Source organism: Natrix helvetica (assembly GCF_964273705.1).
Source record: "Natrix helvetica genome assembly, chromosome: Z".
Classification (NCBI taxonomy): Eukaryota; Metazoa; Chordata; class Lepidosauria; order Squamata; family Natricidae; genus Natrix; species Natrix helvetica.
In genome coordinates, this window is record NC_138554.1 from 95770778 (window position 1) to 95788873 (window position 18096).

Sequence of the window (18096 nt, forward strand, 5' to 3'; positions counted from 1 at the left end):
TTTCTTACACTAACATATACACATTTTAAGATAACCATTAGGAGACACAAACAAAACAGGAAGGATATATAGTGCTTTGCTAGGTAAAATTTTATTTAATAACATTAATAATGATGTTGATAAAAAAAATTATAGGATATTGATTTCACGTGGACTACATGTTCAGGCTTGTAGGAGCTGATGTGATGATGCAAAAGAGTACAAAGGAATATATTGCTTTTAAAAAAGTAAAAGCATATTAAGCCTTCGCAAATTTCATTTAAACATTTAAGTGGAAATTTAGAGCAATTATACTTCAAGGCTCATGATTATTACTGAGTTTATGACTATAATAATTCTTGAAGAAGTTATGGCTTTGGACTATGTAATGTTTTATGCAAAGATAAGTAGTTTCCACTTTTGTTGAAACTTATTTCCAATTAGCCAGTAGCATTGGATTACAACTCCTACGATGTATGGCCAGCAAATCCAAATGCTTGAGCATTAGATTGTGGAGAACTATCTTAGTGTTACAAAAACAAACAACACAAAATATAATATTAATATATTTCCCAATTTTTGCCTTGTCAGTACAGCTAAAACAGAAATGGCAAACCTCTATATGCTTTAGAGCAGGGGTGTCCAAACTTGGGAACTTTAAGACTTGTGGACTTCAACTCCCAGAATTCCCCAGACAGCTGGCTGGGGAATTCTGGGAGTTGAAGTCCACAAGTCTTAAAGTTCCCAAGTTTGGACACCCTTGCTTTAGAGAAACCAAAGTTTAATGTGTCATCTTAAAACTGTGTTTCGTTTTAACCATGATTTGTTCAAATCAAATCATAACTTATGATTTTAAATTGGCTTCTTTTGCAAAAAGAAAAGATGAATCAGTTTGACACTGGAATATAGGACAAATCATAAAACAAAAATAGTTGCATGTATTTTTTGGCAACCTGACTGTGGCAATTAGGAGGTTTAATTAAGTCTATGAAGAAAAAGCTGGTAAGTAAGAAAAAATGGAAAGCCTGGTTGTAGTTGTTTTTAGGAATTAGCTTCACATATATCTATAAATAAGTACGAATGGGAGCATAATTCACCAAACTAAATGTCTTGCTACTTATTTGTATTAAAATGCCCCACTTGTAATGCTTTGTCAGCATTTCTATTTGGCTGCATTCTAAGGCAACAAAAATCAAAATGGCTTGAGTGATTTGTTGGAGAAAATCTCAAAATCACAAGTGTCTGAACAATTATTTGTTTGGCTAATTTTATGCCACTTGATTGTTTGCACGGATTTCCATTCCATTTTCTCATATACTCTCCTAGGGTGAAAAATTAAGCACAGGCTTGTCTGGAGATCCCATTGTTTCTGCAACCCACAAGTCAATCCAATCCCAAAGCTTTAAACAACCAGAATGTTTGAAAGAATGATTCTTGAAATGACTAAGTTTTTTCCATGCTTGTTTTATTTTCAGATGTAAACATTTGGATAGATTTTTTTGACTTCAACAGATTTATCATATCTCTTGACAACTATGCACGCCAATTGCCAATTGCCTGAAATGAAATCGCATTTTCATGGGGGTTAGGGTAGCTGTTGTAACTGTGAAGATAGGTCATAAATAGCATTTTAAAAGTCCATCTTAATTTTAAATGATCATTAAATAAGCAGTCATAAGTTAAATTCTACCTGTACTTCCTTCCTCCATTTTGTGGCACTAATGATCAATAATTTGCCATGAAATTTTAACATTATAGTTTGTTGGGGTGGATGCTAGGAGCCATTACAACATGCAGGAAGGGTATATATTCTGCAAGTTGCTTTAAGCCTGAAGGAAATGTTCTATGACGCAGAAAAAAACACAGCTGGTTGAAAACTAGCCATCAGTGCTGTACTCCTATATAAATTGCTTGGAGGTCTCATTTATTATTATTTAGTGACTGTTTTTATGATTTACTGTAGAAGCAATGCATTTAAAGTAAAACAAAGGTTGCATTGAACAATAAAATAAAATTATGTGTTTAATACCAAGTAGGCAGATCCATTCTCTACAAAACACATAAATTTCAGTTCATATTTCTTTCTCATGTATGTAACTGTAGGCTATGACCTCCCTGATGAGAGAACTCCAGCTTTAAATACTTTGGAGGAGAGATAGAGACATATAACAGCTTAGCCAATTATGATTGGCAGAAAATGTTGCATAACATGTCAGTTAGTGGTTGACAGTCCCAAATAGAACAGAAATGTTCAGTTTGAAGGCTTGCAGGGTAAGACATCTCTTTCAGCGCTGTACGGTTTGATCCAGTTTTTCAACAATTAACATAGCAGTGACATAGATATAAACACATTGTCAGTACAAATGTTAAGTCTTTAATTTTGACATAATACAAGTGGGTCCTAACTTTTGGGCTTTTATCATGTGTTATTTCAAAGGGTTGCATCATGTTAGATATATCTTGGGAATATTGTCCAATGACTAGAATCCAAATATGTTCTTGACTCCCCTACTCCAACCTTACAGATCTACAAAGTTTTCTAAAAAAAAAAACATCCTTAGTTAAAAAAATAGTTTACCAAGAGGCAATAAGAAAAAAATTAATTGAAAAGAAAATTTGCAAAATTTGGACTTTCTTTATGAAATGCTGTAACTTTAAATTCTGACCAATTGCTTAGATGGACAAAATTCTCAAGTGTTTTTTTAATCATTTTATTGCTTTAAAATAATAATGGGAAAAACAAAAGGAACAAAAGACAAAAATACATTAACAATACATAAGAAGTGCTTTAAAAAGTGAAAAAAATGAACAGAAAAGAATAAAGTATAATATGTTGTTATAATAAACAGTTATAGTTCTATATATAATTACCTAATATAAACATTATACAAGTGTGTTTGTGTATGTGTGTGTATTACACTTTCTATCATGCTTTTTTAAGCCTGTGTTTTGTATAAATGACACCCATATTTCATTATTTATCCATTCAAAATCCACTTCTATAGGGAGTCCGTTCATAAGTAACAAGTGTAATCAGGTCTGCAGTTCATTGAGTAAATGGGATGATAGATTTAACTTTCCAGCATGGGAATGTCAGTCTTTTAACTATAACAAGTGTACAGACAATTTACACAGTCCAGTTGTCAAATTTAATGTAATAGGAATGTAATTCAGGAAAAATATCTTGTGAAAATTAAAGGTTTTGTTGCATAATCACATTCACATTCTCCCCAAAAATAGTAGATATAGGACATGATAAAAGCATGTGTTTTAAAGAAGCATTGTCCTCCTTACAAATCCAACAAAATGCTGTCCTAAACAATCCTTTTCTATACAGATATTATGAAGTCCAATACATTTTAAATATTATTTTTGTTCTATAAGTTGCAATTTAGGATTTATCGACATCTTGCTATAGAAGTTAAAACTCTCCCATTGTCTGGGAACCTCTAATTCTTTACACCACTTATCTCTTAACATTTGCATATGAATTAGATTTATTGATAATTAATATCTATAAAAACTAAAGGTTTTTTAAGTCTAAAAGATTTAAGCACATTGTTCTGGTATCTCAGTTATCTCGGAAGTTGAAATCACTGCTGGTCCAGACAATATTGTTAACATATTTATTTTATTTAGATGTAAATAATACCACTGAGTTATATCTGATAGATGATATTTTCTGTCATCACAGTATATGTTTAAAATTCATTCTCATCATCTATCAATTAGTCAAAAGTCAATATCCCTGCTTTCATCCCATTTTTTCAATAACACATTTTCTCCAATTTTTAATGTTGTATTACTAATAAAGTCAATTTACCATGGAAAAAATGACCTAATCTCTTTATTTGACATTCCATTCCATAGTTTTTCAACTTGATATAACTGTTTCAAGAAGTGGATGGAAGGAAGGATTTCTGATGCTCTCTGCCAGATTTTCACAGAGAAACTTAATGAGGAAGCTGGTAGGAAGTTAGAAGTCACTCCTACTCCTCTGCATTTTTGCTCATCCTTGATTCTTCTGTTTCTCTCTTTAAGTAAGATAATAACTCTAAAAGAATGACCCAATGTCCACAGGGAATCCTGTTAGATTTCACATATATATTAGAGAAGGGTTTACCGGTTTGATAACATAAACAATTTACTCTAATGCTTAAGGTACTGGTCTAAGAACCATGAGACCACGAGTTCCAGTCCTGTTTTAGTCATTAAAAACTTTGGGCCAATCACTCTTTATCAACCAACCCATTTCACAAGGTGGTGGTTGTGAGGAAAATAGGAAGAAAAAATAGGAAATAGGAAGAAGAAAAAGTATTAGCTTTATTTTCTACCTTGAGTTATTTCTAAACAATAATAAAGGTGGCATAAAAATAAAAAAAGAAATAAGTATTTAATCACAAATTCTGTTATGACCAGAAGAACCAATTCACTGATATGTTGATTAAATGTATGTTAAACATAAAAATGGAGTAATAAGTAATATGCAGGAAAAAAATATATGACCACATATGTGGCATTTATGTGATATAACTGGCCTTGCTATGTTGCCAGTACTTAACATCTAACTCCTTACCCAAGTCTTCAAAAAGATCGATTGTACCTTCTATCTTGTAAAGCAGAGGTGTCAAACTCAAGGCCTGGGGGCCAGGGCCAACCCACAGGGTGCTTAGATCTGACTTGTAGAGACACCCTGGAAGCAGCTCATTTTAATTGGCAGAGCTCCACAGGCACCCCTGACATGAATGATGTAGAGCTGGTCACCCCACCCCGCCTTTTGAGGTCAAACATAATGCTGATGCAGCCCCTCAATGACATCGAGTTTGACACTGCTGTTGTAAAGCATTTCTTAGTTATTGGAAATAATATAATTGCAAGCCCACATATATACTGAAATTTCCAGGATTGTGGGGGGAGTGTTATTCAAAAGTATATCACAGAAGTGAGTACACCCCCTCAAATTTTGTAAATATTTAAGTATATCTTTTCAAGTGACAACACTGAAGAAATGACACTTGGTTACAATTTAAAGTAGTTAGTATACAGCTTGTATAACAGTGCAAATATGCTATCCCCTCAACATAACGCAACACACAGCCATTAATGTTCTAAACTTCTGGCAACAAAAGTGAGTACATCCCATAAGCCTGGCATCATCATTTTCTTTTTGCTGGTAAACTGTCTGGCATTGTCTTCCAGTAAAGGTTTGTTTAACCATATTGAATATTTACACACACTAAAATTGAAGAAGAAAGTGAAAGCTAAATTCCCTAGTCTAAATTACCTACTGGGGTTGACGGGTCATCTAGCAGGTAAAGCCAGTTTGAGGGATAAATTTCATATTTCTGCTAGGTCAGCAATTTTATATTGAAGTTCTTTAAGAATTCTCAGATGAGTGTATCAATATATTGCTAAGTAATTCCTCAGGATATCATAGAATATCTTCTTTTATCACTTCCCCTTACTGTAGCAAATCTAATGACAATTTTTAATTGACAAGTATGCAAAATATAGTATTAGTCCACAACATTTGCCTCTCAGTCTAGAACACAATATCTTCTAGCATCCCTTCTGATTGTCCGGAAGACAGATTGTTCTAAGAGAGTGTTATTTAGACTATTTGGTATTAATTTTTTTGTCTTGACCCAATCAGAATGAATAATAACCTCATTTCTTTCATTATCTAAAGATCCACTTAGCTTTTTGATCGGATAATGATAGCATATTCCTAAATCTAATTTACCTTTGTGGCCTGATATTACTACCCATTGCAGTTCATTGGAAAAGTTCAGTCTTCCAACATTTGACAGTATACTTTGTCTTTATATTGTTTTTAACATAAAGAATAGCATCTCTCCCATGTAAATTATCCTTTCGGTAGAGATGGTAATAAGAAATAACTATTGCATCTACTCCATCAGCTTTTTGGTGTACTATATCTATATTCTTGATCATACCAATTTCGTTGTATTTAAGTACAATGACAATAAAGATTATGCTTATTATCAAGCACTTTAATTCAGGAGTCTTCTCGTGCTGGAAAGAAATATTTGTATACAACAACAAGAGTTGGCACAAACTTTTCTCCACATTTTTAAAACGTTTTTCTCCAGAATCCACTCATTAACTCACTGTCAATAAAGCCCTTTCCTTTATATTGTTTTCTTTAAAACATAGTATCATTTCGAAGCAAAAATCACTCTGAACCTGTCCTCTTTCCATCAGTTTGGCTAAGCTCTGCTCTATCAAAGCTGTGAACCAGGCCAGAGTCCAACTTATGATATAAAGATTGAATTAATGTCAATTGAATTAAAGGCCCCAACAGTAATCTGATACCTGCTGAACTTTCAAAAAGTAATTTTGATTGCTGAACTACCACTTTGTTTTATCTGTTTACACAGATTAATAACACATTCTAAATCCCTAAACACTGGAACTATTTTATCATTGTCCCAGTTTTCAAGAAAGGTGCAGCACAGATCACTCTAATTGCCATTTCCAATAAATTATATGCACACTTTGTTTGATGAGTTTCCAGACTGGCCACATCATGAAAATTTTCTAGTTGACAAATAAGCAGGCTTTAAGGAAAGCAAGTCAATGATTGGCTAAAGTGTTAACAAAATATTACAATTTTAGCAAAGAGATGCAGACATGCTTACTACCACTCCCTATATATCACATTCATTGATTTCAAATCAGCCTTTAATTCATTCCTTGGGAAAGAATCTAGTAGAAATTACTTCATTTCTCTATAGATTAGGGATTACTTTATCTAATTAGAATGCTGCACAAAAATACAGTTACACAATTAAGATATACTAGTAGCATCAACCTCTTTGCAGATATTTTAATCCAGAAAAGTGAGAAAAAGGCTTGTATTTTTCACTCTTTCTCAATACTCAGCCATTGATTTTATTTTTTCTTCTTTTTATAACTCTATTTTCATTGCATTTTTACTTTTTTTTCCTTGTGTGCTATCCAGAGCCAATCTTGAGATGATTGATGATTGTAATTCAATTGAATGGTCATCACTTAAGACAAGACCAATTCCAACCCCCTCAAACTTCATAATAGAAGGAAATGGTTGTGCTTCTCTATGTTGACAAAGCAGTTAATCTCATTCTAGCTCAGGCTAAGGATATATTGTTTTCAGTGACGTGCGGTGAAGTTTATGGCTAGTGAGGCAGCAATTTTTTTAGACTTGTGGACTTCAACTCCCAGAATTCCACAGCCAGGCATGCTCAGTTCCGATTTAAAGCAACAGCTTTAAACTTATTTAAATAAGTTTTCTTCCTTCTTTTTCTTTTTCTTTTACCTTCCCCTCCTTCCTCCCTCTCTCCCCCCTCCCCCCTCTCAAACACACAAACACACACACACACACAAAGAGAAGTTGGATTATAGTGTTTAATTCCATGTATCTGATTTCCAGGGCAAAGGAGGAGTTATTTTTGCCCTGTCCAATGGCATTTTCTTTGATAAAAGAGATGGAAAGATGGTCTTTGGGTTCCCTCCTTGAATGAGAGAATCCATTTTAGTCAAAATGTTCAAATGTAATAAAATGATCTTCCTGTCTCGATCTATTTCATTGGAAAAGATGCCCGCCTGAGGAAAGAGCCTTTCACGTCTCTGAAAGCCAGCCCAGGGTGGGATCTCTCCAGGGTGGGCGCAAGACCGATCCATGTTCACCACCAAAGGGCAAAACTCTCTTCCATGGCCTCATTTCCCACCCGAAGCTTCCCCGTTTCTTCTCCATTCTTTTGCTTTCCGCAAAAACAGGGACATGCTTTGGGAAGGCGGGAGCCCAGAGGAGCCCACCGGCGCCCGCACCGCCCGCTCTGGAAGCCAAACTGCCGGTCGGGACTTTCCAGCTCAGCTGCTTCCCGGGCGGGTGGCGCCTGCCGGACAGGACGACAGGAGCTGTGAGGGAGCACGGGCTCCAGGGGCTCTGAGCGTCCACCTGCCTGAGATGTGCCACGGGCGAAAGAAAGCGCTTTAGTCAGTGGAGTGTCAGGGGAGAGGATAGAATCTCTCCTCCTCTCCCCTGACACCCCACTGACTAAAGCGCTTTCTTTCACCCGCGGAAGAGCTCAGGCAGGCGAAAGAAAGTGCTTTAATCAGCGGGGTGTGGGGGAGAGGAGAGAATGCTCAGGCATTCTCCCCTCCTTTCCCCCACACCCCGCTGACTAAAGCGCTTCCTTTCGCCCGCCTGAGCTCCTCTTCCTCTTATATATATGAAACTCCCTTGTGGATATTATTATTTTATATATTATTATTTCATGATGAGAGGGGAGGCTCTGCCTCCCCTGCCTCCAATGACCGCACGTCCCTGATGGTTTTCAACCTAAATAAAACAGCAACCTCCTACTGCTATAAAAGTTAGATATTGCATTGATGAATAGAGGTAGATGAGGGATTGGGTGCCTGACTTTTCTTAATTTTTGTTTTCTTTTGTTTTATTGCTTGTGATTTCATCACTGTTGTCAGGCACTCAGGATTGTGTGCAACAAATAGGTGGCAAGAGATAGAGATACAGATAGGAGAGAGAGGGAGGGAGGGAGGAGAGAGGGAAGGGGGTAGGGAGAGATGATGATAGATGATAGATAGATGGATGGATGAATGGAAGGAAGGAAGGAAGGAAGGAAGGAAGGAAGGAAGGAAGGAAGAGGGGGCTGGATTATTTAATGTTGAATCATTCTCTCAGGTATTATAGAGCTCTCAAGTATGTGCTTAGAATAACTTAAAGCCCTTAAAAATATCCAGCTTAGAGTCTCTTGTGGTGTTTCAAAGATAGCACTCCTCAAGAAAAGCCCTTTTGACCATGGGTTTACCAAGAATCAGAGTCTCACTCCACCAGTAGCTATCTAGCATAGCTCTTCAGATAGGATGAATTAGGCCACTAATTCTGGTAGAACATAAAGAGGATATTTTTCACACCAGTAAATGACCTCTATGTTAGTTGCCTAGTGTCCTTCTTTAATAACTTCATTTGCAAATGAAGGTTGCTGTGGTGCTGAGAATAATTTGTTTGTTTCCTGTTGTTGGAATAGAATGTTAATATCTTAGGACAGTCACATTTCTTTCTGATATTTTATGCAGGAAATTTGTCTTTTAATTCCACCAATATATATTTCACCAGTCACTGATCCCAAATGTACACATCAGGGGTGGGTTATTGCCAGTTCTAACCTCTTCTATAGAAGAGGTTCCACAATCTACAGTGACGTTTAGAACTGGTTCCAGCTCCGTCCCCCCGCCCATCCGCACCACGCTTGCCCCACCCACGGCTCACTGATTGGCTGGTTCACCAATCGCCCCGCCCACCTCTTAAAGTCTTAAAGCTGTCAGGTTTGAAGACCCCTACATTTTTTTCTAAAGGGTTAGGGGTGCAAGGGTCTTGTAACTTGACAGCTTTAAGACTTGCACACTTCAATGCCAGAGTTCCTGAGCCAACATGACTGGAGGAGGAATTCTGGGAGTTGAAGTCCACAAGTCTTAAAACTGCCAAGTTTGAACACCCCTGGGTTTTTTTTTTCCTAAAAGGTTAGGGATGCAAGGGTCTTGTAACTTGACAGCTTTAAGACTTGCGTGCTTCAAATGCCAGAATTTCTGAGCCAACATTTTGGTTGCTAAGCAAGAGCGTTGTTAAGTGAGTTTCACTACATTTTACAAGTTGGCCACGTCCACCCAGTCACATGACTGCCAAGCCACTCCCACTCAGTCACATGGCTGGCAAGCCTCTCCCACCCAGTCACATGGCCGGCAAGCCACTCCCACAAAGCAGGCCACACCTACAGAAGAGGTTCTAAAAATTTTTGAAACCCACCACTGGTACATATGCACAAACATATATACTTTATGCAAAGCTTAATGCTTAGTAAGCAGGCTTTTTAATACTTTATTCATGATGTAATTTTATAGCCCTGCTATTAGTTTTTAATATTTAGAGTTTCTTTTTATTAGTAGTTTTTATTAGTGTTCTATTTTCATTTACAGTATTACAGTGAATTCTTTCTTTTAGTATTCCTGATTTTTAAAACTTTTGTCTTTTTTTTTTAATTTGAACTTTGTACATTAATTGTACAAATTGCTGGTGACCATAGCAATAAAGATTATGATTACAAATTATACTAATAAATACAAAAATATGATACCAAACTATATACAGTATATGTAAGAATTTCACTGATTGCATTATCATTTTAAACCTACAATTAGAAAAGAAAAAAAATCTTGGCAACAATTTAAAAGAATGGATTTTACTTTTAACTTTCCTGTAAAATATATCTATCCCAATTCCCTCACATTACTTCCTTTTTTTGCCACTCCTTCTCCTTCTCTGCTGTTGGCCTAGATCTCAAATAGATTTGAATTCCATGAAGAAAACTATTCGGTGCCATGCATGTGTCAAATTTAATACAGCTGCAGTATTAAAATGGTGATGATCATGATGACGATGATGATGATGACGCGGGCAAACAAAATGCATTTTCATTCATATGGAACTTTCATTCATTTGCTAAAAGTGTTAGACTTGAAGCTAAAAAATAGTGGGTTTTAAACCTCCCTTAGCATAAAATTAGATGGGTATCTTTCAGCCAGTCCTTTTTCTCAATTCTAGATTAGGAAATTGAAAAAAAATCTATTAATCCACACTGGACTAGCATGAGTCCATAATCCTCAATTTAGAGGTTTCAATGGTGCAACCAATTGATTCAAGCTTATTATACACACAAATACATATATACGGAGAGAGAGGGAGTGAGGAGAGAGAAAGAAGAGAAGAGAAGGTGGTTTGTAAAACTAGGAAATATCTCTGTCCAGTTTTAATATTCTTGTTCTCTGCTCCAGGGGTTATACACCTGGTGATTTTCAAGGGATGGGTTTAAAAGCAGTTGTGAAATATATTAACTAATGCATGAGAATATTCCAAGTATCATTTGTAGATAAGATAATATGGGCATGCTTTGATGTAGCATACCTTACATTGTTTACCCTGTACACCCTGGAACATGCAAAAAAATGATTTGCTCTGATTATCTTAAACTCTTATTCAGAATTATTTTATAAGCATTTCAAAGCAAAGCATTTTCATGTCTAAAAGCAAAGAAGAGAAACAGCTACTTAATCTGCTACTAATATTTAATAGTCTAAATGAAACTGAAATCTTTTGTTTGGAATTGTTCTGATCATTTTGGGTTTTAAAAAAATCTATAAGGCATTACCTCTACAAGCTTCCTTTTATAAGTTTTGTTTCTAACATTGCTAAGATCAGGAGTAACAGCTAGAAATATTGATAATATATTTATAATATATTTTAACCTAGTCTTTGAAAACCACCATTCCCATTGAGTAAAAATATTGATCCTAATTCAAAATATACTTAACTTATACTTGAAACTTGTCTAGCATTAGTAATGACTAAATGAAAATATCTTAGTTGTAAAGGAATTAATATATTTCTAATTTTATAAAAAACAGTTGCAAGTATATCAGGAGTACAAAAAGGGGAGTTTCTCAGCTGTATGTTGTTTGGAAGAGATATGATGAACCTGTGATATCTCTTAATATCCCTGTATAATTTCTCAAATTTCATTTGATACTTCACTGTAATTGATGAAAACCCATTGATAGGAGCTTTTTGAATAAGGTTTCTATCCATTAAATTGCCATGCCACCAGGTTACACTTAACTAGCAAGCTAATCAGGAAATTGTGGGGTATTTTATCAAGTACATTACTAAAATATATATTAAATCTACAGTGTTACCATAATCTATTAAGGAAGTTGTCTGATTTTTAAAAAATGAGCCAAATTATCTGGCAAGATTTGTTTTTGATTAATCTGTGCTGTTATAATTACCACATTATTTTCAAAGGTGCTTTCAAATTGATTGCTTTTGTAATATGTTTTGGATCATGCTACATGCAATTGCAACTATTTTAAGCAATAAAAATATTAATAATAAAGACCTTAATTATTCCAAAATTTGATATACTATATTCATAAACCTTAAATAATTACAACCTTGCTGATATGGTGTATTAAAACTCTTGAATCAAATTGTCTAACTTATGGAATGTGTCTAACATTTGGGACCATGTCTACTGTTGAATTGAAATTTGGCAAATTTTATAAAACACTTTATGATATAAAAATTACCATAAAGTGTTTGTTGACATAATACAAAATGTCACAAAACATTTCTTGTAGTTAACTGCTGATGTTTGACTATGCCGTATAGTTCAACATGGGCTACTTTCAAGGCAGATACATCTCTGAATATTACCTTGAACTTCTAAGAATGTTTTTAGTACTTTAGAAGTTCTGCCATTGTTGATGGCATTGAGGAAATATCCCCAAAAAATTACCCAACAAATTACAGGTTGTATCATATGTGAAATGCTGTGAAGTTTGTTACCAGTTCGCTTCACTACCGATTCACTTCATGTGCGCAGACACTACGGCGCAATGCTGCAAAAGGATGATTAAGAAGCCTTTTCTGAGTCTGCAAAGATAAGGGAGAACAGCTGTGCCGCGTGATTTAGATTTGCTAGGAAGCAGGATTTCCTGCTTTCTAGAGAATATAAATTGCGTGGCACAGTTGATTGTCATACAGCTGATTGTCGGAGCAACTCATTCGCCTCAACTGGTAGCATTTTTTTAATACCAGTTTGGGCGAACCGGTAGCATTTTTACTACCAGTTTGGGTGAACCAGTCCGAACTGGTAGCATTTCACCCCTGGGTTGTATACTAAATTTTAAAACTTCAGATTCCATGGTAATGTGATATTCAATGATTGTTATAATCAAATTATATGCATGCATAATTCTTTAAATAAGCAAGGTCTTTGGAATATGCTCCTAAGTATTTACAAAATAGTAATAGTTGATAATAAAGCTTAGGACAATAGCATAAGTCTGTATTGACAATCAAGTAGCCAATATGTTTTAAGTCCATTCCAAGGATTACTAAGGATCAATATGCAGTTTATACACATTTATAAATCAGTTACTGAAGTGTAAATCATACTATTTTTTTCTATTTTTAAAACAAAATGATCAGAGTAATATAAGTCTGGGGGAAAAATTGGTTAAAATTTTAACATGATAAAACAATGATACCCACTACAATTTTCCTATACTAGCATATGAACAATAATTCATAAATGCTTTCTCAAATTTCTTTCTCTCACTCTCTTTCTCTCTTTTTTACTTCCAAAAATTATTCCCATGTCTGGTGAAGCTTTGCCAGCTCATTATTCAGTTGGAAATGCAGCTTCCAAACAGAATCTATTTTTATCTACATGCATTGAAAACCAGTCTTTTAATTTAGGTGGGTTGGCATTCTGTTGTGACCCTTTTCAATACATGAGCCTCTTGTCATTGAATTTAAATCATCAGTGGGGAAAAAGAAGGACGGACTTTGATTTGGCAAAGAAGTGTCAGTGCTCATTTGTCTCTCCCTCCCTCTCTCTCTCTCCCTTTTTTATACTATCACAGGCACCCAAATATCACAATGATTAGCACAATGGACTAAAAACATAGTCTTCAAATACTTTCCATATTTTTCTGGCTTTGCATATTTTTAAGTTGAGGAAATGCAAGCTTTTCCAAAAATTCTTGGGCTGCAACTTTCAATCTCTCTACCACAAAACAGCAATCTGGGCCAACAAGCAGTGGCTTCTCCCTTTACACAAACTCATCAACAAGTATAAATGTTTTTGCAATAATCAGGAAATTATTGACCAAAGACAACACCCCCTTTCTGATAAACGATAGAAATGTTAATACTCTTGGCAAAATTGTTTTTGCACTAATTACTGTATCCATCTGCTCCGAAAGATTGATTAGATTAAAAATGTTTGTTCTCCTTTTCTCAGCAATGATGGGCTTCTTCTTGACATTAGGTTAGTCCTGCTAGTGTCTCTGCAGAGATGGATATACAGTTTTAATCAAACTAAAGTAAAGGTTCATTTTAAATGGAAATAAGTCACTTTTCTTTCTTAAGGAAGTTTGAAGGGGAAAAAAGCAACATTTGTATGGATGCTGAATTGTAAAATTGATATGGCTTGGCCAGTGTTTGTAGTCTTTTCTATCACTTTGTCCAGTTTCTCAGTTTATTGCAACAACTTATTGCAAATGTATGAAGATCACAATTTTTTTTCTTGAACTAACAAAAGCTAGATTAGCTCAGACTCAATAGACAAAGCAGTGGAAGCATGGAGAGTTAACTGGTTTTTCTAACGCTATTCAGTGACTAGATGGAGACTATTATTTTAAAAAAGGAAAGTGATGTGTTTTGTGTGTGTGTGTGTGTTTGTGTTTTTTAAAAAATCTGCTTTATTTTTCTTTTCTATCAGTCTTACTTTTTCTCTTTCTTTGTTTGTTCTTGGATGGCTGCTTGATCCTTCTAATCATCTTCTAAATTTTTATTCCATATGAGGGAAATAGAACTTTTACTTCATACCAGCTCTGAGGGAAAGAAGCACCTCTTCTTTTCCATTTTCTCAGCTGTTGTCTTCTGTGCTGTGCTGTTGTCTCTCATTGTCTTTAATGACTGTTTTTGGGCTCTCTTTATTCAAACTTTTTTTCATAGGTCTCTGGCTGCAGAGCAATTGGGTTACCACCTTGCCTTTCCAGCTCATTTCCTCCTCAAAACGTCTTTTAGCTGGCAGTTGGGTCATCTTGATGAAGCAGGAGAACCAAGAAAACGAGGAAGGAGTGCTTGCATTATGAACTTTTTTTAACTTTCTCCATTTGGCAATTACTGACTCAGTGGTGGGATTAAAAATGTTCTACTACTGGTTCTGTTGGTGGGCGTGGCATGGCTTGGTAGGCGTGGCAAGGGAAGGATACTGTAAAATCTCCATTCCCATCCCACTCCAGGGGAAGGTTACTAGAAAATTCCCATTCCCTCCCAATCAGCTGGGAGTCAGGAGACAGAGAATAAATGGGGGTGGGGCCAGTCAGAGGTGGTATTTACCAGTTCTCTGAACTACTCAAAATTTCTGCTACTGGCTCTCCAGAACTGGTCAGAACCTGTTGAATACCATTTCTGTACTGACTTCTTCCACCCATTTCCTGTTCTCTGCCTCTGCCAACATTTGTTACTATTACTTTGCAGCTTTTTTCAGAAATAGAGTTCTACCTCAATTGTGTCAGATTGCAGGTAATTCCCCACCGCTTTTCTTTTTCTTGTATTCTACAAGGGTTCTTTTTTCCATTCTAATTTTATACATTCCTTTTGCATTCAACACTAAGTATCCCTAGAGACTTTCTGGGCAAATATGTAGGTTTTGTATAATATTAACCCTGCCTGCCATGGCTTGTAAAGTGTAATTCCCATCTGTTGGCGTTTGGACATAGAGTAAGTAAGAGTCCAGGTCAGGTCAGGAAGAGACATAAAGGAAGTGCTGCTGCTTTCCACCCTGAATGGTACACAACTATTGCTTAAAAGAAACATAACTCTACTCCCCATATTGACAGAAGCTGGAGAAATAAGAAGAGGAGAATAGAGCCACCAGCAAGGAACTAGTAGATATTATTTGGAACTCAGAACCATACTAATCTCAGAGGTTTCAGTTTAAGAGCTAAAATAAAATTAGACAAAATAATGTTCTGCACTATTCTCATTACACAGGAGTTTTTGTTTTGTTTTTAAGGTTAAGAAAAGACCTCCATTAGCTCTCCCTTATAATTTTACAATGATAGCACTATTAATTACGGTTGTGTTGTAATATTTTACTTTTTGATATGTACTATAACTGATAGACGTAACAGAATACTTGTAAATATATATTTGTTGGGTAGGGGAAGGGTGTTAGCATGATAGGATCTAGATTTTTTTCACGGATTGGTGGATCCTAGAAGTGGTTCAAACCTTCTGGATTAGACTATGAAAGAGTCCAAATTCCCACAATGTCTTTCTTGTGTTTGAGCTCAGCTGTAGAAATACAACCTGTTTTTCTTTCCACCTCTTGGCAATGTATGTTCCTAGTGAAGAGCTTCATGTCAATTAGCTCTCTGCATCCACCAGCACCTGCAAAGATGGTTGGCCTGTGATTGGAATATGAATGCTAGCCAAATAGTAAATCCCTTAAAGAGGTACAGAAGAAAAACATCCTTTCCTCCAATTAAGCTGAAATTACTGCCTGACTCACCCTGGACTATTACTTGCACTAAGTCCAAATGCCACCGCTCCAACAGATGGGAATTGCAAGCAGTGGCAGGCAGAATTGATATTATACAAAACCTACATATTTGCCCAAAAAACTATCACTATTTGGTGTTGAATCTAATGGGAATGTATAAAATCAGAATAGAAAAGAAAACTCCTGTAGAATAGAAGAAAAAGAAAGATGCTAGGGAATTACCTGCATTCTAACAAAGTTAATGTGGAGCTGTATTTTTGAAAGAACTGCAAAGTAATAGTAACAAATGTTGGCAGAGGGCAGGGAAAGTTACCCATAAGAGAATAGGAAATGGGTGGAAGAAATCTGTAATTGCCCAAATTTTTTTTTGAGGGGGGGGATTATAAGTAAAATTGAAAATTTAAGATTGGAATTAATTTTTAATTCATCAGAAACCTCTTTTTCTACATCTTCAATAATTGTCAGTGTTCTGAGTTGGTAGGATACAGGCAACAGTAAGCAGGCTTGGAAAGTGGTCTCTAGATTAGAGACCCTAACTTGCATAGGATAGTGCTTCAGATAAAAATGTGGTTGCACTTGTGACAACTGGAGAAAATGTGTCAAAACTGGTCCCTATTATACATAGCATTATCAGGGAATAACTAATAGTTGTAATTTAGGCTACATAATTTATCCTCCTAATAAGCATTTATATGAAATACTTAATTTACCCAACAGAATGATAATTCAATTATATATAAAATATTGTGACTTGGAATCTAAATATTATAAAGTATAAAGAGTTATGCTAATGGAAAATTATAATATGGATGTTTGATGCAATGATGAAGTTTTTAAAAATACTTCTGGATTCAAACAATACACATCAATAAATAAATTCTTGTTGCCAAACTACAAGAATGAGAGAACTGCATATTGTGCAGGAAGAGAAAAAGATAGTGGCAAAGAATGTAGTCATAGAGGGCTAAGAATGGTTCAGAAGTTAAAGAGCAAAAGAAAAATGGAAAGTAATGGAAAGATAAAAATTTTTTAAAATAGAAGTGGGTGAATAGGGCTAAACAAGAATATCTTAGCAAAACAAATGGAATTAAAAATAAAATGTGATGAAATTATTTGGAGTGAAAAGAAAAACATGTTCAAGTGAATATTTCAGAGTTTTGTATGGGAGTGGCATTAATATATAGAAGATGGAATTTAAATTAATTACATAAATGTTGGTATCCAAATGGAAATATGATGAAAAGGAAAACATAAATGCAGGAAAATTGTTTAAAAAGTAGTAAGGCTACATGTGTAGATGATATGTGAAAAAATATTAAAATATAGACATACTTATGGAGCATCTTGTTTGACTTGTTTAATACATGTATAAATGTTCTCTTTGTGTCTAACATATGAAAGAACTCTCTTATACACAGGAAAAGACATTAATTCGTTAAATGTTTCTGGGGAAATTATTCCTGGCATAATTCTGATCAAAAGATACAAGATATGACACTGAGCAAAATTGGGAAATATCCTGCTGGATAATTCATGAATGTGGGAGAATTTATTGTTTGTGGATTGAAATATCAAAGTTCACTGTATTTGACAAGGAAGATAAAAGAATAATAAGTTATATGTAAATAGTGGAACATTAGAACAACTATATACTTCTTGGCCTTTGCGCTGATGATACTCAGCTATACATTTCCACCCCGAACCACCCCAACGAGGCCGTTGAAATGATGTCCCGGTGTTTGGAGGCCGTACGGGTCTGGATGGATGGCAACCGACTAAAACTCAACCCTTCCAAGATGGAGTGGCTGTGGCTTCCGGCCTCCCAGTTCAACCAGTTGCTTCCATCTCTGGCCATTGGGGGCGAGCAACTGGCCCCCATGGAACGGGTGCGCAATTTGGGCGTCCTCCTGGATGCCCGGCTGTCCATGGATGACCATGTAACAGCCGTGGCAAGGGGGGCGTT